Source organism: Sminthopsis crassicaudata, chromosome 1 (assembly GCF_048593235.1).
Source record: "Sminthopsis crassicaudata isolate SCR6 chromosome 1, ASM4859323v1, whole genome shotgun sequence".
Classification (NCBI taxonomy): domain Eukaryota; kingdom Metazoa; phylum Chordata; class Mammalia; order Dasyuromorphia; family Dasyuridae; genus Sminthopsis; species Sminthopsis crassicaudata.
This window is the reverse complement of record NC_133617.1, coordinates 199,254,709-199,280,039: the sequence shown is the minus strand read 5'-3', so window position 1 is coordinate 199,280,039 and position 25,331 is coordinate 199,254,709. Positions and strand designations below refer to the sequence as shown.

The window sequence follows — 25,331 nt, the reverse complement described above, 5'->3', positions numbered from 1 at the left end:
ATGTGTGAACACTTTCCCAGCCTACCCTGCTGCCTTTTCTAGTAACCTGTAAAGATTAAAAATCATTGCTTTACCCGTAGCTCATTCTATTTTTGTGTTTGAAGAGAACAACTTCCTCTGAGATCTGTAGCCAGATCTACTAGGTATTTAAAAACAACAACAACAACAACTTTTACAATATTTCTTCTGCTCTAGGCTTTAACTGTGAGCCATTTTGATTAACATGGGCTTTCTCATTTTGTGGTCAGTGCTTCATTTTGTTTATCCATCCAGTCCTTTGCACAAAGGAGAAAATAGATTCTGCTCCAAAGGTTTAGCAAAATCCAAAAGAGGTATATATGCATATAGACCAGTCACATAAAACTCCTGTGATACTATTTTTCCAATAAGAAAGAAATCATTTATCAGCTCAAAAGAGGGCTTTTCCCTTTCTAACATGTTGATTAATTATCTGCATCTGTGTATTATTGGCACCTTTATAAACAGTTCTAGCTGGCTTCCAACTCTTCTAGCCTTCTTCAAAGAAATCATAGCCTTTCTCTGGGAAATATATTTTAAAATGTATTTATTTCTCTATATACTTGCATACAACTGTTGCTGTTGATGTATTCATTTAAACATATATGTGGTATATATATATATACATGTGTGTGTATGTGTAAATACACACTTATCTCTTCCACATCATGAGGGTTAATCTTAGTAAAAATTTTTGGCCTTCCCTTTCATATTAGAGAAGTCTGTTGTTGTTGTTGTTGTTGTTGTTGTTTTTAATGGGATGTTTACAGTGCCTTATTGCAAAATTTGGATTAAGTATTTAGTCATACATTATAGTTCAATAAATGGTCAATAACATCCTTGTTTACCTTTGAGGGGAAAAAATTGACCCGTAATCTAGACCCCAGCTTCTTAAACTGGTTTATGACCCCCTATAGGGTCCTATGACTGAATGCGGGGGTAATGAAATTATGATTTATTATCAGAAAATGTTTGATTTATATGCCTATGGTTTTGAGGTCATGTAAACATTTCTTAGGCAAAAAGAAAGAAAATAAACACTGACTTGCATGAAGTACAAAAAACAAATCAAGGGAAAATATAAATATCCATATCAAACAATTAGCTAAAAATCCTAAGAATGACAAGCTGAGGTGTATTGGATAAGTGACTGACAGTGGCTAAGGTTTGTAATGCCAGAGAAACTGAGGCAAGATAAAACTTAGAGAGGGTTTTAAAAAATATTTTAATAGTGGAGATTCTAGACTGGCGATGCATATCAGCCAGTTGGCTGGATGGGACTCTTGTCTAAAAGCATCCAATAATGAGGAAGGGATTCCAGAGACTCTTATAGGGCTCCAGCAATCAGCAAAACAAAGGCAAGGGTGGGAGGGAGTAGAGCACTGGTGATTGGGAACTGCAGTAAGGACCATAACTTTTCACTTCTGACAGGTTGGGGGTGAAGAAAGAAGGATCATAAATTTTAATAAGTGAAGAAGCTAGAGACAGGATGTCTGGACCAGGAGATGGGGGGGTGCTATCTAGGTATTTGAGATAAGCTAAGTGGAATTATATGACTCTTTGAAATGCTAGTGGCCAGAGCTCCCAGGCCTAATTATCTCAGTTTTAATGGCCAAGAAGGGGGAAAGGGGCTTGCCACCAGGGAAACTGAGGCAGAACAATTCAGGGAAACTGAGGCATAACAGGCAAATTCAGAGAGCAGCTAGGGATCCCCAACCATCCTATAGAGGCTTGGAGAAACTGACTTGCTTAATTCACAGTAATTAATGGCAGGATTGCCATTTAAGCATTATTCCTTTATGCCAAGCTACCTCCTTTAAAAATCTGATCTTGACAACTTAAAATCATTATTTTGAATGTCAGTTATTGGGCTCAAGTTCTTAAATGTTGTTGTTAAAAGACCCCTACTTCTATAATTCTTGTTTTCTATCACATTTTTCCCCTGTTTTTTCACTCCCTGCCAGCAGTCTCCCGACATTGCTGTTGGCATTTCTGTAACTCTCCTCCTTTTCATGCAACTTGCTGTCTTTTAAAAAATCTCTTATGGACTTGGAACCTAGTAATCAAGTTTGTTGGAACAATGTCTAATAATCAATAATTCTAAGTGAGTAAGTGAGGACATCTTCTAAGGAGTAAAGGGCAATGGCCCTTCTATCTTTATGAGGGCCAATTTTTTTTTTTTTTTTTTTTTTTTTGCTGCCAGGTTCTTGGTTTGAGTTCCTGCTGTTCGAATCTGCTGTAGTTGTGGTTTTTGGGCAAATGGCAAGTTTCTGACAACACACATTTAGGTCTAGAAGGGGTCTTGAAGATTGTTTACTCTGATTCTTCCTTCCCCTAACTGCTTTCTAATAATAGTGCTATTTCACAAGAAATCTCCAAAAGAATGAGGAAGAAAGTTGGTATGAAAGCCTGGGGAAAAAGGCAAAGAGGCAATGATGAAGAAAATAGAATAGAAGAATCAAAAGTGATCTCTCTCCTTAATGGAAATTCAGTGCAAGCACTTTAGTTATGCAGCAAGAATACAGTTAAAAAATAACATTAGCCCTACCTACCTTTAAGGAGTTTACAATCTACTAAGAAAAAATGTAAGCGTATACCTTATATCTACTAGATTATGAGACAAGGTAGAATGTGATAAGCATGAAGAATAAAACCAGAATATTCCAGAGAAATCTGAAGAGGGAGAAAACACTTTTAGCTAGAGGTATCAATTCTTCATTCTACCCTTTGGGCCTTTGTCCATGTTATTTTGCATACCTGGAATTCCCTCTTCGACTCTCCTCAATGAAATCTTTTTCATTCTTTACTTTATTTTTTAAAATTAATTTTATAATTATAACTTTTTTTTTGACAGTACATATACATATACAACATTACCCCTTGCACTCACTTCTGTTCCAACTTTTCCCCTCCTTCCCTCCACCCCCTCCCCTAAATGGCAGGCAGTCCCATACATGTTAAATATGTTATAGTATATCCTAGATACAATAAATGTGTGCAAACAGTACAGTTCTCTTGTTGTACAAGAAGAATTGGATTCAGAATGTAAAAATAACCTGGGAAGAAAAACAAAAATGCAACTAGTCCACATTCATTTCCCAGTGTTCCTTTTCTGGGTGTAGCTGATTCTGTCCATCATTGATCAATTGGAACTGAATTAAATCTTCTCTATGTTGAAGATATCCACTTCTATCAGAATACATCTTCATACAGTATCGTTGTTGAAGTGTATAATGATCTCCTGATTCTGCTCATTTCACTCAGCATGTAAGTCTCTCCAAACCTCTCTGTATTCATCCTGCTGGTCATTTCTTACAGAGCAATAATATTCCATTACATTCATATACCAAAATTTACCCAACCATTCTCCAATTCATGGGCATCCATTCATTTTCCAGTTTCTAGCCACTATGAAAAGAGCTGCTACAAACATTTTGGCACATACAGGTCCCTTTCCGCTCTTTAGTATTTCTTTGTGATATAATCCCAATAGTAGCACAGCTGGGTCAAAGGGTATGCACGGTTTGATAACTTTTGGGGCATAATTCCAGATTGCTCTCCAGAATGGCTGGATTCTTTCACAACTCCACCAACAATGTATCAGTGTCCCAGTTTTCCCACAGCCCAATCTTTCTCATTCTTAAGTTTGAATTGAATCTTACCACCTTGGAATTCCCTCTCTTAGTAAACCAGCTCACACTGTCCTTTTCCTTATCTGAATTTCTCTAATCATAATCTATATCACTGTTTTGAACATTTCTGTGTCATGTTGTCATTTAATTTTTGTATGTGATGTCTTGCTTTTCAACTAGGTTGCAAATTCCTCACTTGAACCCATGATAAAAATATCCTTTTGTAGCTCCCCAAACACCTAGCAGAGTGCATAATCCTCTAGAAGCTCCATAGAATTTTTATCTTTTTTGTTTTTTTCTTTCTCATGACTTTTATCTGATTATTCTTATATGACATGATAAATATGGAAATATATTTAAATGAATTGCACATATTTAATCTATATCAGTTTGCTTGCTGTCTTTGGGAGGGGGGAGGTAAGGGAGAGAGGAAGAAAAATTTGAAATACAAAGTTTTACTAAAATGGATGTTGAAAAGTATCTTTACATGTATTTGGAAAATACTATTGAAAGAAAGAAAGAAAAAAAAAACACATGTGGCTAATAAGCCACAGAGCAAAGGCAATAATGGAGCTTGTGGTAGACAGTGCTATCTCTCTCTCTTTTGAGGCCCAATTTTTGTGAGACTACTTGATGAGCACCAATCTATCCCAAAGTACTTCCCAATTGGTTTACTATGATATGTGAAATTCCCACTGTTATTATCATAACTTATAACAATCACTGTTAAAAGGCAACTAGGTAGCACAGTGAATAGAGCACTGGGCCTGACATCAGAACTTTGTGCCTCAGTTTCCTCAACTGTAAAATGGAGACAATAATAATAATCTATTGAATTATTATAAATGAATATTGAATAATAATGTCTACCTTCTATGGTTGTTGTGAGGATCAAATGAGATAATATTTGTAAAGCATTTGCACAGTGTCTGACACATAGTAGGTACTTAATAAATATTAGCTATTTTATTAATAATTATTAATTATCATTCCTTAGGTTGTGTCATTCTTTTTCTCCTGAAAAAACCGGTCACCTATTAACGGTCACATATTATACTATATGTAGCTGACTACACATTAGGGTCTAGCACTGAGCAAAATCCTGAGGGAAAGGGATCATAGGACCATAGATTTAAAGTTCTAAAAGGCCTTCCAAATTATCTAGGGGAGGGTGACTGTGAAATCAGGTACCAGGCTGAGGGGAATGGGGAAGAGAAAAAAGGCAGAGACAGAGTATCAAAGACAAATTTTTGCTTCACAATGTTTTTGCTGGGAGCTAACTCTGTTGCCTGAATTAATGTACTTCACTTCTTGCCAAAAGCAGTAATGGGAATAGCACTTAAGAAGCAATCAGCTGAGCTGCTATGCTTGCTGACAATGCACCTGAATTTAGAATATGAGCATGTGGAAGTAGGTCCCATGGCTAATCTCTGTTCCAGGCTGTTGATACTCATGAAATGTAGCTAATGATTTCAAAAACTGACTTAGTTGAGTTGAAATTCTTTAACTTAGTTTTGCCAAACTTTTGTAACTTCTAAATGAGATAGTCTTGTACTTGTTCTAATACTAGGAGAGATGCAATGGAAAGAGCCCAGAATTCAGACAAAGGAACTGGATCTGAATTCCTACTTAGGGGTGGAGGGAAGAAAGAGGGATTCACCTAAGTCTGGAATTTAGGTGTAAAAATGGAATAATTGACTGGATTATCATCATTTCTTATGGTACAATAATATCTCTTAAATTCATATGCCACAATTTGCTAAACCATCCCTAATTGCATAAGATATGTCTTTAAGGCAGCTCCTTAGATTTTTTCCAATCTATGCCGCACAAAGCTATCAAAATAATCTTTGTAGGGCCAAGGCCTGAAAATGTCACTCTTTTCCTCAAAAATGTTCAGTGATACTCTGCCAGATTTCAGATAAAATGCAAACTTCTCAATGTGGCATTAAAAACCTTTGGCAGTCAAATTCTAACCTATCTTAACCAGTTATTTGTTCTTTTTTACACATTCTATGTTTAGAAAAAACTGACCATTCCATTTTCTAATTCTATACCTTTAAACAGTCTGTTCCTCACTGTCCAAAGTGTAATCCCTCTTCACCTCTGCCTCAACAATATTTGACTGATTAAAATTAAATTCAGGTGCCATCTCTTCTGGGAAACTTCTTTTAATTTTCCCCCCTCTGTTACTTTCCTACTAGCCTCCCCACTTATCAGAAACAACTCTAAGCTGGTGTATATCTACTATACATGTCATTTATGCTCCCATTAGAGAGTAATCTCTTTAAGAGCAGGGACCAATTATATACTTCAACAACAATACTATATGATGATCAATTCTGGAGATGGCTCTCTTCAACAATGAGAGGAATCAAATCAGTTCCATTTGTTCAAAAAGGTAAAGAGCCAGCTACACCCAGCAAAAGAACTATAGGAAATGAGTATGAACCACAACATAACATTTCTACTCCCTCTGTTTTTGTTCGCTTGCATTTTTTATTTCCTTCTCAAGTTATTTTTACCTTATGTCTAAGTCCAATTTTTCTTGTGCAGCAAAATAACTGTATGGATATGTAAACATATATTTTATTTAACATATACTTTAACATATTTAACATGTATGGGTCTACCCACCATCTAAGGGAGGAGATGGGAGGGAGGAGGGGAAAAGTTGGAACAGAAGATTTTGCAAAGGTCAATGCTGAAAAATTACCCATGCATATATTGTGTAAATAAAAAGCTATAATAAAAAAAATTAAAAAGGGAAAAAAAGAGCAGAGACCATTTTTTTTTCTTTATATGGCAAGCACCTAGTACAGTGCCTTGAGCACAGTGTATATTTCTTTAATATTTTTAGAATTAAATTGACTTCAGTAGAAATAGTTCATAGTCTTTCACTGAGCTCTCCCCAAACATAGATCTTGATGGGACTTATTTTTACTTTTGCCTTGAGCAGTATAACCTTCATAAACTTAAGGATCATCTCCACACCAATTAGGCATAGAGCTGGACTTTTGTAGAGGGATTTACAAATAAGTGTACAATAAGTTTATTTATTGGTGTATCCCCCAATACATGATAAATGGAATCAACATTCTCTGGTAAGGAAGAATAACAATCAGAATAGTTGTATGCAAGCCTGCAAGAATTATTTTAAAGAAACTCTAGAAAGCTCTTTCCAGCCAACAGATTTATTAAGCTCTTACTATGTGCCAGGGAATAGAAAGAAAATGAAAAAGAAAAACAGATTCTACTTTCAAGGTTAATCTCATGAGGAACACAACATATAAAAAGAAGTTGAAAAGTGAGAGGTGGGGATGGGAAGGAGAGGAGGTAGAGAAGGGTACATAGTCCAGCAACATGGCTGAGAAATCCAGAGCATAGTCTAGTGAAATGAAGAAAAGCTCATTCCTCCAATACACTTGGGCAACAAACCCACATAAACATATAAACTAGCTATTATCATTTTACCACTATGACATGGTAGTGGGACTTTGAGAAAAGAGTCAATTTTGCTTTATTTTGGACAGATAGAGAAACTTCCTCCTTTCCCCTGAATTTATTCTCTAATTCCTCCTTAAATTTGTCTTTTTTCAACTTTGGTCCATTTTCAATTTACTATTCTTCCTTGAGGGTTGGGGTCTGGGAAAGTGAATCTTTCCTTTTATTTCCTGTATTCCTTATAAGAAGTAATCAATAGAAACTTTTAAGTTAGTCCTTGAAGGAAATAAAAAGTTTACCATAGGCAAGAGGCTATATTGTGTCACTAATTATAAATGTATAGATATATAAATATACTACATAGAGAAGCATCAGAGTTCAACTTTGTCCTCATTAGGAAATGTTTTAGTTGGATATGCTTCTTTTCTATTCCCAGTTAGAAACTCCAAGCCAGGCCATTCTCAGTCTAGGTCCTCATTTCTCTGGATGTCTGGTAAGTCTATATTCCCATTTTTATTCCATCCTACTTTTGTCCTCCAGTCTAAGTTGAGCTTTCTCACTCAGCACCAACCTCTCCCAAAATACACACCTCTGGCCTCCAATTTCTACTCTCAGTCTAGGCTGAGCAACATGACATTCTTACATGGGCTTCACTCTTCCCTGAAACTTTTCTATTCTGCTTCTCTCCTCTATTCTTTCCTGGAATCCCAAATACATCCACTGTCTGGGAGAAATGTATGGCTCAGAATGGTGAGTAGTCACCGTTAAAAAAAAAAAAAAAAAAAAAAAAAGCCAGGTCTCTAAAAGCAAAGCAAAAGTTTATTGTACATTCTTGCTAGAAGCAGGTGTCCCTCCAGTCTCAAGCAATAGAAAGGAAGAGGCACCTTTTGGGACAGGTTTTACATTTTAAATAGTCCTTAACACAAATACCCCTCCCACATTGACCATCATCCTCATTGGCTGAGGGTCTTACATTCTAAACTCGGGAACTACCCAAGAAATTGAACTTGGCCAATAAGTATATAGTTGCCCATATTTGATTGAAGTAGGGTTAGCAGGAAGGGAATTTAGCAAGGACCTTCAGGCCTACTCCAACTCTGAAGTAGATGAAGCCTTACTCGAATTTCACAATTGTCTTGAGAGATCTCATCTCATTCAAAAGCTACATTTGATTTCTTGTCATCTATGATTCTTTTGGTTCTAATCTCTGATTTCACCTATATGAACATATCCCAATCAAGGTGTTATATTGTTTAGTCATGTGCAGTTCTTTGTGACCTATTTGGAAGGTGGGAGTGGAGGGAAATTTCTTGGCAAAGATAGTGGAATGGCTTGCCATTTCCTTTTCCAGCTCATTTTACAGATGAGGAAATGGAGGCAAAGTTAAGTGACTTGCTTAGGCTCACATAGCTAATAAGTATCTGAGTCAAATTTGAATTCATGAAGATGAAACTTCCTGATTTCAAAACAAGTGCTACATTAGAAATTCCCTTCAGCAATGCAAATTATCAACTTATCTCTAATTGATAATAGTTGCCTAGTTTACTAAAAGGCCTAGGTATTTGCCTGTAGTTTCACAGCTTTATCAATCAGAGGTAAGATATGGACCCAGTTCTTTCTGATTCCAAGACCAGCCTTCTATCTGTAAGGCCACACCTGATGATCAGTTCTAATTATTAAACGGCAGGTGAATAAGTGTTCAACAGAGAAACAGAAGCAATGACCATACCAGAGATTCCACACATAAGTACAACATGAGGGTGGTACAATAGGTAGTTGCAAGAAAGAGAGGAAATTCATTATAGACACTTATGATTGTGTCTCCTGTCTATTATTCTTATAACCTGCATCTGATAATCTTTCCCAGCTTTCTACTATCCCTATTAATAGCCTCAATAATGAATATTCCTTAAACCACCAAATTATCCTGAGATCCCTTCCTGGGGAAAAGAGAAAAAGCACAATTAGTCATTTTTTTTCATTCTCTTTTGTCTCCATTTTTTAACCAAAAGCTGCTGGCTTGTGTCCGGGTGACTGAAGGTCTCAGCAATGGGGCAAAGCTGGAGCTGTCTCTTTCGCTGGTGTTCCAGGGAGGGCTGGCTTCCTAATCAGACTCAAGGGAACAAAAAACACTAGAGGCTTTTCTGAAGTGACATTGTTCTCAACCTCATTGCCCGGGTACTAACTGTTAACAATGGGACCTTTCTCCTCAGAGCTCAATTGGGTAGTCTTGTTGGATGACCCAGGCACCCATTGCCTCTGCTGGGATGGGAGCCTGGGGAGGTATGAAACTTAAGATATTGAACATGTTTTCATAATTTTCAAAATCATGACATGATTGGAAGAAACAGACCAGGCTTTCTTTATTCAATCCTGAGTCCTTTTGAGGATTTATGTTTTTTTTTTCCTTCCCCAGGTTGTCTGCCTCTCTCAGTTCTAAAGGTCAGGTTCTCTGCCCTTTGAGTTTCCAGGCCTAGTTCTCTGGATACTCATATCATTCTGTTAATCTTTCCAATCCGTTCCATGAGACCAGCTATCCTTTAATCGGGCTGATTGAAGAGAGGACTAACTCTTGGCAAAGATTCCTTTCTGACTCCTCAAATGAGCCACTCCACCAGGTTTAGAGTTCTTTTAGATTAGATTTAGCTTGGGAGCCAGGTGGGGAGGTGCTGTGGGGTGGGGCTCAGCTCAACAGGCAGGTAGGCCCACCCTACCCGGTATAGTGCTGTGCCCCTGGGGGAAGACCTGCTTCTAAAAACTGCTCTGGAGCCTGGAGCCCTTCAGAGAGCTTTCCTTAGCACCTATCTGCAAAAACTGCATTATTTTCCTTTCCACCTCCTTTGTAATCTAGGTTAATGAGCAGTCTAGCTTGAATGTAGGTATTTTGTGTCATTAAAAGAATCCAATCTGGGCTGTTCTATAATCTTGTAATAAGAATATCAAGACCCCTTTAGGCTCTGCATTACAAGAAATACAAACCAACAAGAGGCACTGAGCAGCCTCTGTGACTGGAGGGAGAAAACAGGATCAAATCTGAGAAGTATAGGTGAGTATAATTCTTAATGATCCAGGTCTGCAATGACATAGACTTCTCTTGACTGAGAACTATGGACTAGCTGTGGATATAGACTGAAGACTGCAGGAAATACTCTTAGGAGGAGAGCAGTCGAACCAGGAGGGGCAATGCTTATAGCATGGGCTTTTATGAAAATCAGTGGGATTGGGGCTTTAAGAATGGATGGTCTGGTGATTTTGTGGAGATATTTTTGTTTATGCTGATAGTTTTCTGACATAATGTGGCAGTCATTGGTCAAAATATTATGAACCTAACCAAGTCTTAATACAATCAGCCCTCAATTTGTTATATTATGAATCCTTCGGAGCAACTAGGTAATGCAGTGGATAGAGTGAGCTGGCCTGATGTCAGAAATACTCAGCTCAAATCCAGCCTCAGACACTTCCTAGTTGTGCAACTCTGGGCAAGTCACTTAATGTTACTGTTTGCCTCAGTTTCCTCACTTGTAAAATGAGCTGGAGAGAAAGTGGCACTCCATTTATCATTGCCAAAAAAACCCCCAATGGAGTCATGAAGAGTCAGATATGACTAAATGATAGAACAACGAAAATGACAAAAAGACAAGACAATCTTGGTGCTTTTGTTTTAGATTAACCTTCTATAGTTCAATGTTTGAAGAAGAATAATAGCTAACATTTTTATAATGCTAAGCACTTTATAATTATTTCCTCATTTGGTCTTCACAACAACCCTGAGAAGTAGATGCTATTATTCCCTTTTCACAGTGAGGAAACTGAAGCAAACAGGTTAAATGATTTGCCCAGAGCACCTAAGCAAATTGCCTAATGCTAACTTTTTCCTCCTTTTGACTCTCCTTTGATGGTCATAGTAGGTATGAAGAGTGTTAGATTCTAGTGTAGTTCAAAATCCTGAGTTCAAAATCCAGCTCTAACACTCCTTGTCAGTGAGACCTTGTGAGGCAAGTCATTGACCTCCTTAGAGCCATTAACCCCCTGAGGGCAGGAATCTGAATTAAACTAGATGGCCTCTGTGATTCCCAAAAGCCTGGAAGTATCAGTATTCTTAACTGTGTGACCTTGGACAACCAATTTGACTCACTTTCATTACCTAGTTTACATGATTAGTATGAAGAAAACATGTTGCAAGTCTTAACACATTACAGAAATGTGAGTAAAATATTATTATAACTACATATATACATATATATGTGTACACATTATGTGAACTTGTGTAAGTCATTTAATCCCTGTGCCACTTTCCTTATTTGGGAAATCTGGAAGACCTGATTATTATAAGCACAGGAACTGATGTCTTCCTTACATTGGGGCAGTGTAGGTCTGCCGGCTTAGCTGAGTTGAGCTCAACCTCAGAGCAAATGATTTAGCGTTGTGACTGTGGATGAGCGATTTAATCCCTGGGTCTCAATTTCTTTATTTGTAAAATCAGAGGGTTGGATTGGAAGATCACTAAAGTATTCCAGATCAACAATTTCATATCTTTAAAAAATTAAACAATCTTGAGTAGCAGGAAGGTAAAAGGACAAAAAGAAGACAAGGAGGAACAGAAGAAATGCTTTGCCATCTGAGTAGAATCACCAGCAGTGTAACTGATAACAATTCCCTTTTATTCAGGTTACATAGGCCCAGATGCTCAGATCACTTTTCAGGAAGTCAAAAGCTTAATAATAACCATTCAGTAAGTTCTTATTATGTGTCAGGCATTCTGGATACAAATATGAAAAAAGGAACGCCCTGACCACAAGGAGTTTTTAATCTAATGGGGGAAGACAAAACCCAAAAAGAGACTAAGAATGGGCCAGCTGGAGGGGAGGATGATTGACTTGAAGACTTGGTGAAGTCAGTAAAGTCTCAGAGTAATAAGAATTCTAAACTGAGATTTATCCTTAAAAAGAGGTTTGGAATTCATTATTCTTCCCTCCAATCATAGAGGCAGATATGATGAATTGACACTGAAATCCTCCAATCACCCAGCAGTCTAATAGTGGAGATTTAGGAGAAATAAAATATAACAAGGTAGCTAGTTGGCACAGTAGATTAGAGTAGCAGATCGAAGAGTCAGAAAACCTCATTTTCTTAAATTCAAATCTGACTTCAGGTACTTATTAACTGTGTCTCTGGGCAAGTCACTTAATCCTGCTTGTTTCAGTTTCTTTATCTATAAAACTAGCTAGAGAAGGAAATGGCTTCAGTATCTTTGCCAAGAAAACTGCAGATGGGGGTTGGGTGTGACTGAAAAACAACTGAACAAAAACTAAAACATAACAAACTTTGCAAGGACAACCTAAAATAGATGATCCCACCGACTGCTGTAACATCTAGTTGTCCTAAGATGGTTACCTCAATTCTATAGTTTTGTCTAAAAGAATTTCTTTCAAAACTATTAAGGTATTTGGTCACCTCACCATATCTCTTGCTCTGAGACAGGGAACATTTTCTTTTTCTTTTTTAAAATTGTTTTTAATTGAAGCTTTTTATTTTTAAAACATTCAAGGATAGTTTTTCAGCATTGACCCTTGCAAAACCTTGTGTTCCAATCCCACCCCCACCCCCAATCTCCTCTAGATGACAAGTAATCCAGTATAGGAATATGTTCTTATTCTGATAATAAATTTTGCCAGCTATCTTCCAAATATTTCCCTTCTCTCCTTTCAGTTACCCCCCCACACTCTATTCCTTGTTCTCTTAAGAAATGCTTTACTTATCTCTTTTCTTATATTTCTGCTTATCAGTATACAAGGCACAGCCAGTTCCATAGGAGAGATACCATTCAATTATTGTCACCCCCTGTCTTTGGACTTCTACTTTCTTTTTTCTTTTTCTTTTTTTTTTTTTTTTTTTCCCTGAGGCTTAAGTGATTTGCCTAAGTGTCTGAGATCAGATTTGAACTCGGGTCCTCCTGAATTCAAGGCTGGTGCTCTATCCACTGCCCCACCTAGCTGCCCCCTGGACTTCTACTTTCATCAGTACAGAAACCAATATAGGTAAAATCACAAATCTTTTAAAATACAAACCATAAGAGTGAATTGTAAGAAGTGACCTCCACAGTGACCTGACACCATTAAAAAAAAAAAAAAACAAACCTAACCTCCTTGATTGAAGGTTACATTATAGACCCCATTCTCTATTCAGTACAAAATACTGCTGATTGGCCACATTCTCTTAGCAGGCCTGAAAAGTTACAAAAAACAAATCTGTGTCCTGGGATTCTGAAATTGTGACAGAAATTTCTTTAACATGCTTAGTTTTCACTTTGGTCTATTTTAAATCCACAATTATTGGACCTCCCACCCCCCACTCAGTAAGTTCCTCACAAGTTCCTTTGTTAGTAAGTTCCTTTCAGTCAAGAAAATTATTTGGGAACAAATACCTGATACATGGAAAAATGATGATTGTTTTCCACACCCATAACTTGCAATTCTTTTACATTTGTCAAAATTTCTGGAGCTACAAGCATTAAGCATCTGATTGGATCTGCAACCAAAAAAAGAAAATATCTTAATCTTGAAAGATAAGGATAGATCAAAAGATCACAGATTTAGAGATAGAAGAATCATTAAAGATTGTCTAAGGATCCAAGCTCCTAATTTTACAAAGAACTGAGATCCATTGACAATTACCCAGAGTTTATTGTTCAGATAATAAGTGCCAGAGCTGGGATTTGAACCTAGGTGACTTAAAATTTAACTCTAAAGTTATACTAAGTTATTCAAAAACAAAGAACTCATGAGACTTTAGAGCTTCCTGTCAGAAAAAAGAAGTCCCCTCTTTGTTAAGATAAAAATTCATTTCTTTAAAACTTTCTTTTACTAATTTTCTGCTAATTTCTGGTAGTCTGAAATTCTTCACTCACTTTTTAGGCCCTGAATAAGAGAAAAATCTGTATTTGTCATAGTATGAATGTTCTCAGTAGAAAAGTAGTTTGTGATATAAACTATAAGAAATTAAAAATCTAAAGGCTGAAATATGAGCAGTTGCTGTGAATGGGGAAAAAAAGGTTTAGGGTAAAATGAGAGGAGATTTCAGTTAAAAAAAAAGTCAGTGTGTATAAAGCTTTAGGATGACTGAATTTGACAAATAGAAACCTAATATAGAATAGAGTCTATAATGTATCCTCCAAGGAGGTTAGGTTTGTTTTTAATGGTACCAGGTCACTGTGGGGGTCACGTCTTACAATTCACTATTATGGATTTGTGATTTTACCTATATTGGTTTCTGTACTGATGAAAGTAGAAGTCCAAAGACAGGGGGTGACAATAATTGAACAATGTCTCTCCTTTGGGACTGGCTGTGCCTTGGATATAGATAAGCAGAAATATAATAAGGAAAGATATAAGGGCAGAGAATAAGCAGAAAGAAGCTAGAAAAACCACAAAGAGTGTTGGTTGGAGTTCTAGGAAAACCCAGATAGGGATGCAACTCAGTCTGAATTGAAAGTAGAAATTGGGGGACTGGATGAGAACTGTCATTTCCTCAGGTCAATCAAACACTATATGTCAGATATTGTGTTAAGCAGTGGAAATACAAAGAAAGGCAAAAAAAAAAAAAAAAAAAGAAACAAAAACAGTCCCTTCCCTCAAGGAGCTCACAGTGTAATGCAGGAGATTTCATGCAAATAAATATGTATATATGAACAAGATACATATAAGATAAATTGGAAAATAATAAATAAAAGGAATGCATTAGAATTAAAAGGGATAGGGGAAAGGTTCCTGAAAGTGATTTTTAAGTTGGGACTTTAAGGAAGTTAAGGAAGACTGGAGGAAAGAACAAACATTCCAGGCTTGAGTGACATAATGTCAAAAAACCCAAAGTTAGGAGATAGAATTTTTTATTCAGGGAACAGCCAGTGTGTCACTCAATTGCAGAGTATGTGGGGAAATATAAAGTGAAGGAAGACTGGAAAGATAGGAGTAGAGGGAGTTTAGAAAGAGGTTTGAATGACAAAAAATATTTTATATTAGATCTCGGAGATAATGAGTTTAGGAGGGGGTTTGAATGCCAAAAAAAGAATTTTGTATTAGATGTTGGAAGTAATAAGAATTTAGGAAGGGTTTGAATGACAAAAAAATAATTTTGTATTAGATCTTGGAGATAATAAGAAGCCCTTGGAGTTTTTTTTTTAGCAGAGGGTTACATGGTTGGATCTGTGCTTCAGGGAGATCACTGACAATTGTGGAGGATGGGTTAGAATGGGAAGAGATGTGTGATAAGATGTTAACCAGCAGGCCTTTGGAAAAGTCTGGGCATGGGGACTCAGATAAAAGCAGTATCAGAAGAGAGAAGAGTTTGTATTAAAGAGATATTATGAAGATAAAAATCAACTGGTGTTGTCAATATATTGGATTTAGGGTAAGAAAGGATGAGGAATTAAGGATGATACTTAGGTTGTAAACCTGGGGGAAAGGAAAGATGATGCCTTCAACAATAGTTAAGTAATTGTTAAGTTGGGAAGGAAAAAAATTAAAAGGGAAAGATAATGAGTTTCATTTTGGATGTATTGAATTTAAGATATTCATCCAGTTTGAGATATCTGAAAGGTAGTTTGAGATATGAGATTGGAGGTCAGCAAAAAGGTTAAGGGAGGATGTGGTAGATTGTTAGTCAAGTTCAGTTCATGCACAAGTCAACACAGCATGCTCATGATGTCATTATTCCTCTTCTAGAATGAAGAGAATCATTAGCATAGAGATGATAATTGAATTCATTGGAGCTAATGAGATCACCAAATGTAGTAGTAAAGAGAGAGAAGAGGACCCAGAAAGAGTCCTGTGGGAAATCCATGATTAACAGGCATGAGCTAGATGAATGTCTTTCCTGTAAAGGGGACTTCAAAAGGAGAGTCAGAAAACCAGTAGAGAGTAATGTTATGAAATCTAGAGAGGAAAGAGTATCAAGGAGAAAAGGGTAATCAAAAGTGAAAAGACTATATAAAGGTCAACAAGGATGACAACTGAGAAAAAATCATTAGATTTGTCAATTAAGAGATCATTGTCTGATCTGATTAAAAAGAAGGCAGCAGAAAATCAAATGAACATGGACTCAAGAATTTTAAACATAATCTGTATAACAGAGTACAGTGATTTATTCTAAGAACATTCATTTTGATCAAGTGGGATTTATACCAGGCATGACAGGATAATAATATGAGGTGATGAAGTGATGAGGACATGTACCAGAGCTTTTGCAAAGGTCTTGACAACAGCTTGGATATGGGACTTAAGAAATAGTGAAGAATCAAAGATGACTCTGAAGTTGCAAACCTGAAGGACTGGGAGAATGATGCTGCCCTCTACAGTATTAAAAATAGGACTGTTTTTAGGAGGAAAGATAATATGTATGGGATTGCCTGTCATCTAGGGGAGGGAGGGGAAAATTTGGGAAAATGAATACAAGGGATAATGTTGTAAAAAAAAAAATACCCATGCATATGTACTGTCAAAAAAATTATAATTATAAAATTAATTTTAAAAAAGGATTAAGAATTGGAAAAAAAAAATAAAAAATCCAAAACCACATGATTATCTCAATAGATGCAGAAAAAGCATTTGATAAAGTATAAAATTCTTTTAAGCTAAAAAGCAAGAAAAAAAAAATATTGCAAGTATTTTCTTAAGCAACTTGGAAGCATGCAAATAATATGATTGAAATGTTCATATCCCTTGACCCACTCTATCACTGGGCTTGAAACCCAAAGAAACTATTAATAACAAAAGAATCCCTATACATGCTAAAAAATTTTTTGTAGCAGCATTTTTTTTAATATAGATAAGAATTGTAAACAAAACTGATATCTATCAATTAGAAAATGACCAAAAAAAAAAGTTATATTACTATGCTTTAAAAAATGATAGGTATTTAAAAAAAAAGATAGGTATGACAAATACAGAGACGCATAGAAATGTTTCAGTATTATTATTCAGTTGTTTTTCAGTCACATCCAATTCTATAACCCTATTTGGGCTTTTCTTGCCAGAGGTGCTGATGGGGTTTATCATTTCCTACTCCAGTAATGGGTTCAATAATGTAACTGGAAAGAACAATGACACACCAAAAAATCAAAAGTAAATGTAACAAAATTATATAGATTAAGTGGGACTTGCATGAAGAGGTATAGAGAAGATGCTCCCAACCTACCCCTCGGGATGTTACACATTGCATATGCTTTTTGACTTTGTCAGCTGGCATTTTTTTCCTCTCTAAAAAATATACTGTTCGTCATAGGGTACAACTTTCTGCAAGAGAGAGAAGGAATGTATGGGAGGCTATGGTGATGTATGAAACAGAATTATCAATAAAAACATAAATAACATAGAGATTATTGATGATTTGGAGAGTATTTTCAGAGAGCCAAACTATAAAAAGTTAAAAGAGAGGAAGAGAAGTGAAGGCAAAACTTAACATGTTATTATATAATGGTACATATAGGTCTGCCAGCAGTTACTATTCATTCATTTATTTCCTATATCACAAAAGTAGTATAATCGAACTTTTAAAATAACAACAAAACTAAAAATGAAAAGGTAATATTTGACCAAAAAAGTAAATCTAAATTATATTTAAATGATAAATTTGTTCATTTCTTACCTGAGAGCACTAGATTTGGACTTAGAATACTACCTGTGTGACTTTACAAAATAATTCCATTTTTGAGGGCTTCAGTTTTCTTTTCTGTAAAATCAATGACAGAGCAGGTGATCTTTAAGACAACTTTCAATTATAAATCTTATGAAATCAGAAGTGAAATTGAAAATGATCAGTAAATTTTTTTTTTGTTTTGTTATGACCATAATTAAGGGACTCTCAATAGTGCTTATTCCTAAACAGCATTTCAAATGTTCTAATTTGGATTTAAATTTTTTCCCTTTAAAAAAAAAAATCTATATTTTACTTAATTTTTAAGCTATTGGTTTGTGGCTCTAATATAGTAAATCAATATAAAAAAGATAAAAATTCAAAAAAATTAATTTAAATTGAATCTCTTGTGAAAATGCCCTAAGTGGGGCTAGTGCTATCTTCTATTTCTTCAAGGTTGTTGATCTTTAACCTGCTCAGCCACAGGAGATAAAGGACTTAAAGTCCTCTTGATTCTTTTACAACTTGTTGGCTTTAGATCTTGTTATTGATGATTTAACTTGACCTAAACTGATCACTCCTAGTATGTGAAATCAGTCCAGTCATTGTTCCAATTGAAGAAGGAGAAAAAAAAATATATATATTTATTCAATGTATGACCGTGAGTGGATTGTTAGCACCACCTTCTGGCTGAGGTCCTTACTCTCATGAATTTGAAATATCTTATTTTGCCTTTGTTTTGTTCTTATAAACTTACTATTTAAACTTTCTACTTTATTCATACAGTATACTGAAAAGAATATTTATTGGAAATTTTGTTCTGCAATTGGTTTTATTGCTATGTTCACTCAAACAATAAGTTACCTTGCTCTGCAAAACATTTTAAAAATTGCTGTTGTTTTTCTAATAACATCCTAATTATCACTATTATACTGAGCTCATATCTTTGCTTCTCTATCACTTCAAATAAAACTTTATATTTCAAGATTGTATCCTGAATGCTTCTCTCCCCTCTCTCTCTCCCCCCCTCCCCCAATGCTAGGCCTCTGAGATCATCCTCAACTTATTTTATTGCATGTTGTGTCCCCATTAGACTGTGTGTTCCTTGACAGCAGGGATTATTTTTACCTTCAGATCCCCAGTACTTAGTAGTTTGGGTCTGGCACACACTAGGTATTTAATAATGCCTGTTGACTAGAGAGATAACTAGGTAACATTTTGATTATAGTGCAAGAGGGTGTAAATTTGACTCCTGATTTATATGCTTAACTAGATGTGTAATCCTGGGGGTGTCACCTAAATTCATATATCTATGTATAAAACATTCTTTGCAACTGTTGCCTCACTTGTATCTTCCTGGAAAGGAGAGTTTCTTAGCCTCTCTAAGCAGTCGCTCCATAATGCCCTAAGCACCCTCACCCATTCTGGCTTCTGATAGCTAGTATTCCTCTACCTTTTTTCCTCTTACTCACAAATACCTGATACCTTGGGACAACTGTACCCCCAAACGGAACCTCTGTAAGTGATGATAACCTATCTGAACTCATTCTTTACTGATTAACATTTCTACTCTATCAGCTTTCCCACCCCAGCAATTCGCCTGACTGCCATCGTTCAAACCCCAAGAATTCTTGGTCCCCCATTGATATCTCCCTCTCCTCTCCTCTTTGCCCCATGCCCTAGTCTAAAGCTAGCTACCTCATTCACTGGGTTCTCTGTCCCTTTTCCATTTTTACTCCCCTCATCTTTTGGCCATCACTGAACCTTGAGTCCTTCTTATTGACAGTTTCCCTGGCTACCTTTCTAGCATTGGTTGAATTTTCACTTATGCCTCCCCTAACCTATCTTCTGGGGATTCGAAAAGAAGAAATCTATGGAGGAGATGGGATGTAGTGGGATTATTTGTGCACATAGAGGAATTTGTGTTGGCAAGGAGAAGGGGTATCATTTCACATGAGACAGGAGTTAAGGAAGAGATAGCAGAAGACATCTGAATGATGTGACAGAAAGAAAGGGAAAAAAGAGACCTCTTGGTAGATAGCTTTATTTTTTTTTCCCAGTGAAATATGAGATTCCTTGATTGAAGTGTAGAGTTGGAAAGCTCTTTGTTCCCTGTTGCCATTTCTAGATGGCAAGTCTTACCACTGTCTATAATCTTTCTTCCTTTGAGATTTACTCTATCCACATCTACCATCCAATCAAAATCTAGGTAGTTGTTGTCTATAGACCTCCAGACACTTTCTTTCTCAATGAGTTTTTTGCCTGGATTTTCTTTAATCCCCAATTCCTACCCTCATAATTGGGAACTTTGGTATATATATATTGATACTCTCTCAAACACCCTAAACTCCATTTCTCAACTTGCTCACTTCCCATGACCTATTCTTCCACCCTACTTCAGCTGCACATAGAGATTCTGGTCATACTCTTTATGTTATTGTCATCTACTGGTGTTCTTAGAAGTTCTTTTATCTGATCATAGTTTTTTGTTTTTTGTTTTTTTTTTTTTTTTTTTGGCATTCCTTCTTTCTCTCTGCATTACATACCCTAACTTTATTCTTCATCTTGACTTTGCCTTTGCTCTTCAGCTCTTACCCAGGCTATCACCCCTATCCTGCCTATACTCTTTTTTCTTCCCCATCTTGACCTTCTGGTGAAGCAATTACATTGTCCTCTTCTTTCCAGTACTTTGTGCTCTCTACCTATAGTTTATTCTGTCCTGCTAAGCCTCAGCCTTGGATTTACTCCCACTGTCTGCTGCCCTCACTTCTATTCATGCATTACTGAACAAAGCCATAAAAAAAATCATGAAACCTTACTGACCAAAGTCCACTTCAAAGTTATATTCATGTTTTCAACTAAGCCTTTAACATGGCAAGGCAATACTTTTGTATTTAATTCTCCAAATGATTCATTTTCCATTCATCCCAACAGCTTTTTCAAGTCATTTCATCCCTTCTTAAGACTCCTATGGGGATTTCCTTTTCCCATTTCTAAGTTAAGAACTTTGCCTCATATTTCATTGAAAAAAAAAAAAATGAAGCTATACAACAATAGGTCTCTTTCCTTTCTTCCTATGTCACATCATCCAGATGTCTTTTGCTAATTATCTCTTCCTTAACTCCTATCTCATATGAAATGAAACCCCTTCTTCTTACCAATGCAATCTCCTCTACATATACAAATGATTCCACTACATCCCATCTCCTCCATCAGATTATGTCTTTTATCATCTCCAGACTCTCATTTCTCTTTAGTCTCTCCCTGTTTATTGACCACTACCCTACTGCCTACAAATACATTCATGCTTCTCTCTTCTTCAAATAAACCTCACTTGATATGAATATCACAAGTAGCTCTCACCCTATATTTCTCCTGCTATTTTATGATTAAATTCCTTGAGAAGTCTGTAGTCTGTACCTCCATTTGCTTTCCTCTCTTCTTAATGTCTTGACTTTTGTCCACCTCATTCAATTTAAACTGCCCTCTTCAAAGTTACCAATGATCTCTTAATTGCCATATCTAGTGACTTTTTCTCAATCCTCATTCTCCTTGACCTCTCTGAAACCTTTCATAGTGTCACTCTCTTCTCCTTGATGCTCTTTTCTCTATAGGTTTTTTTTTTAATTAAAGCTTTTTATTTTCAAAACATATGCATAAATAGTTTAATATTCACCCTTGCAAAATTTTGTGTTCCAAATTTTTTCCCACCCTTCCCCCCACCCTCTCCTCTAGATAGCAAGTAATCCAATATATGTTAAACATGTGCAATTCTTCTATACATATTTCCATTTTTGTAGGTTTTGATAGAACTATTGAGGTTTCAGTGTACAATCAAACTCACCCTGTACAGGGCCACCAAAATTTTGGGGCTTGAGGGGTGATACTCCAAAAGCACATTGAGTATGCTGTTATTGAAGGTTGTTTTAGGCTTGGGTCTCCTCCTAATAAAGGGGCAAAGATTTTATAACACTGTTGAGAGTGAGCCAAATTCATAAGGGTTTTTAGCAAGGAAAGGTGTTTTAGCAATTAACTAGGAGAAAGACAGGTTCAAGGAGGAAGTAAGAAAGAATTATGCCATTGACTGGTGGGCTAACCCTAAAAGGGATTTAGCACCCTAAAAAACACTTGGGGAAGTAGTGATTGGGGGAGAGGGGAGGCCTATAGTATGAGCAGGTATTTTTATAGGGGAAATATCACCTTGGGGGTTATTATTGGCTTTCTGGTTGTATACAGTATTTGAGGTTATGATTTTGTCAATGTGAAGAATTTATCTAAGAATTCTACTAGAGACCTTCACCTGGGGTGGAGCTATAATAAAAGTCCACTTGAAGAAAAGGTCTAATAAAAATTTAAAAATCTACTTACAATGCTATCAGTGCTTCTCTCCTCTTGCTACTCTTTGCTACCAAAGCTCTGGGGATCTTTTTCAGATCCCACCAGAACTGATTGCTCCTCCATCTCCTTTGCTGGAACTTCATCCAAGCCATATCTGCTAATTCTGGCTGTCTTCCAAAAGGCTCTGCCCTGACTCATTTTCTCTCCTGCTATTTCTCTTTATGAAAATTTAATTATAATCTATATACAAATGATTCTGACCTAATTTCTAGTCCTAGCTCTGGTGACTTCGTCTTGCATCTCCAGTTGCCTATTGGCCATCTTGAAGCTGGTGAACTGTAGAACTCAATGTGTCCAAAACTAAACTGATTATTCTTTCCCCAACACCCTCCCCACTTACTTTTCTTTTTAGTGTACTGTAATGCCGGAGAAACTGAGCAAGACAGAGATTAGAGAGTATTCAATACAGAATTTGTTAAATGGAGAAATTTACTAGGACCAATGGGTCCATGGTTGGTCCCAGGGCTGAAGGAGACTAGAGTCCAGCACTGAATATTGGATACAGCATTTTTTTATGGGTAACAAGAACAATGACATAATGGGATGGATAAAGACCTTTATCCTATCAAACATTAAAAGGGAATAAGTATAGCAAGGCAAGAGTCCTCAACCTACAGCCTTCTGGCTTAGGACTTTATGTGGCCTGCCGGGTTTTGGCAAAATCAGACCAGAAGTGACGTTTGACCTAACTTTACCAACGCACACTTCCGGCACTGGGCTGAGGTGGTAGAGACAAAGTGTCTGGCCCTCCAACAGTCTGAGGGACAGTAAACTGGCCCCCTATTTAAAAAGTTTGAGGACCACTGGCCTAAGGTCTAAGATGTAAGACCTTTATCCTAACATTAAGAGGGAATGGTTATAATCTGAGGCAGAGTAACTGAATAAGACAATTAAGGAAACTGGGTCAGGACATTAAAAGAACTGTGGCACATCCTTCTCTCAGTCACTAAGACTCAAAACCTTTTTTTTCTTGACTTCTCACCCTTATTTCTACTCCATATTAAAATTGCCAAATCCTGTTGATTCTACCTTCATATTCTCTCTCATTTCCTATATATACTTCTTACTTTCGTCTTACACTGGTGTAAGATTCTTATCACCTCACTCCTAGATGATTGCAATAGCCTGTTAGTTGGTCTCCTTTGCCTTAAGTCTCTCCCCACCCTAGCTAAGGTTTGACCATAATACCTCTCTATCCAACAAATTAGTGACTTCCTATTACTTCCAGGATAAAATAAAACATTTTGCTTAGCTTTAAAATCCTTCATAACTTAACCCCTTTCTATGTTCCCAAACTTTTTAAACTCTGTCGTAACACTGGCCTTCACAAGATACTCCAACTCCCCTGCATTTTCATTGGCTGTCCCCAATATCTGGAACTGTCTCCCATCTCATTTCTTCTGGCTTCCTTGACTTCCTTCGAGGCTCAACTAAAGTTTCAACCCCTGCAAGCAATCTTCTCTGATCCTTTGATACAACTTATCCTGTATTTTTTTTTTTGCATGTTGCCACCCCACCCCCTCGGCCCCCATTAAATCAGGAGTTATTGAGTAAAGGAATTGCTTTTGTTTTTTTGTAACATGAGATATTTGCACAATGCCTGGCACATAGTAAGCAGGTGCTTAATAAATACATGTTGATTTGACTATAACTATTTGGATAATAGTTATTACTCTGGCAATAGTAGTGGAAAGTACATTGAACTTGATGTCTATCTCAAGTGATTATTATAAGAATCAATTAAGATAATGTATTCAAATCACCATATAATAAAATATCAGCTATCATTACTGATGATGATACACAAACAAAAGTAGCAGAAAGGATTTAAGCACTAGCTGTCCTAATTCCCAATCAAATATTCTTTCCATTATAGTAATCTGCCTTTTCTATCCAGAGCAATAACAGAAATGAAGCAGTTATTTCAATTGTCTTAACCATCCCTGAATGTCATTTTCCAGGGATAGAAAAATAGAATTTTTTACTCTTAAAAGTACCATAATGGGGTAGCTAAGTGGCACAGTAATTAGAGCACCAGCCTTAAAGTCAGGAGGACTTGAGTTCAAATCTGACCTCAGATACTTAATATTTTCTAGCTGTGTGACCCTGGGCAAGTCACAATCCCAATTGCCTTGGGGGGAAAAGTACCATATTTTGTTTATTGACAATGGAGTTCTTATATTCAGCTCATTCTTTTTCAACATTTAAAAGGTGGATATTTCTTTTTTCAAGTGCTTGGGTAAGTGAATTTGTGGGTTATGTTATCTAATTTTACTTACGCTACCCTCACAAAATGGATGAATGGCTTAAAAACATACCGTAAAGGAATTGGGATAAAAATATTAATGTTATGAGCACAAGTGGATAGAAAAAAAGGGATAGAATTGCCCCTTTCATTTTCAAGATTCCTAGTTTTTTATCAGAGACATAAGATGACAACAACGGCAATCACACTTGATATAGTACTTAGCAAAATTTTTCTAACTTTATCGAAAAAGTTTTAAAAGCCTTTCCTTCCTTGGTAGAAAAAAAGACAAACAAACAAAAAACAACTCCCTACATACCATTAGGGAAATACTTGTTCTTCCCAAATATTGTTAAAATAATTCATGAAAAACAATCAAGAAAAAGAAAACTAAAATACATTCTATCATTAGCATATGTTGTTTCAAGATACAAAAAAATTGCTGAAAATTTGAAGGAGCAATATTATAACAAATTACATGATAGAGGAGTGTTTCTTTTTATATGTAAATGAAAGAACAGATGAATAGTATGTCAGTTGAGTGAGAATGACAGTCAATATGTATGTTAAATCTTAGTAAAGTTTAATTTTTTTTTTTTTAGGTCTAATATTTCCTTGCTACATCAAATAGATTATCTTGCATTTTCCATGTTGGAAACTGTTGTCTAGGAATATTATTTTGACCATTTTGTAGAGGCTGCATTAGAAAGTGAGAAATAAGTCAGGGAGACCAATTAGAACTAGATGATAAAGATTGACTGAACCTCAATGGAGGAAAGAATAGTGAGAGCAAGAAGGAAAGAGTATGTCTGCTATTCCTGCTAGCAAGATAGTAGCATGTACCACTGGATTCAATTACTAGGGATGCAGTGTCTTCTGCTTTCAAACCAGAAAATCAGTTTCTGCTGAGGAGGCAAGACAGAGAATATTAGAAAACTGTTTGGCCAATCTGTCTCCCTAAAGTT

At 36.3% G+C, this 25,331-nt stretch overlaps 1 protein-coding gene across 2 annotated transcripts in view; it reads left to right on the top strand.

Moving 5' to 3' along the window:
• Positions 1-25,331, top strand: part of CNDP1 (carnosine dipeptidase 1) — a 68,273-nt gene that overhangs the window by 3,426 nt on the left and 39,516 nt on the right. Inside the window, exon 1 of one of the 2 annotated variants that reach the window (XM_074273868.1) lies at positions 9,709-10,140. The exons of the other annotated variant lie outside the window; for it this stretch is intronic. The gene's annotated coding sequence lies outside the window, so the exon portion shown is untranslated. Of the gene's footprint in view, positions 1-9,708; positions 10,141-25,331 lie in introns of those variants that run through there. 2 annotated transcript variants of the gene reach the window in all.